Source organism: Buceros rhinoceros, unplaced genomic scaffold, assembly GCF_000710305.1.
Source record: "Buceros rhinoceros silvestris isolate BGI_N320 unplaced genomic scaffold, ASM71030v1 scaffold17727, whole genome shotgun sequence".
NCBI classification, from domain to species: domain Eukaryota; kingdom Metazoa; phylum Chordata; class Aves; order Bucerotiformes; family Bucerotidae; genus Buceros; species Buceros rhinoceros.
In genome coordinates, this window is record NW_010422934.1 from 16,270 (window position 1) to 16,870 (window position 601).

The following is a 601-nucleotide window of genomic DNA, read 5'->3' on the forward strand; positions in this document are numbered from 1 at the left end:
CCCCCCCCCCCCCCCCCCGCCAAGATGGATACCCCATCTGCACAGACAAACCCAAAACGAATATGCTAATGGGACATAAACCTGGGGTTAAAGAGGGGCTGCTGTAACGTAGCTCTCCTGTTGCTGTCCCACCTGGAGATGGTTTTGGGGGTTATCCGGACATCTGGTACCAGCCTTGCTGGTGGACGTGGGTGGCTGACCTTGTGGTGACACGTAGGTGAGTGTCCCGGGTGGGCAGGGAACAGCAACCCCAGAAATCATGTAACTTCTAAGCCACGACAGGGAAATAAGAGACCGCAGCACTTGCTCTGGTGAACTCTCTTGCTCTTTGGTGAATTCTTTCTGCTTTCAGCCTAAACAGGCCAAGGGGTGCTGGGGCTCAGGCTGGGCTGGAGGCAACAGGTTCGCAGAGCTGGGCGGGCACGTCCTGTCGGCACACCTATTCCAGAAATCCCAAAGCTGCAGGGAAAGGGGAGGAATACAGAGAAGCTGGCTGTTAGTTGGTACCAACCTCGAGGACTTCTCCTCCCTGCAGGAGAGTGTGGGGGTGTGGAATAACCAATAGAAGTAGTAAGATGGGGGGGGGGGCAAGCTATCAGGT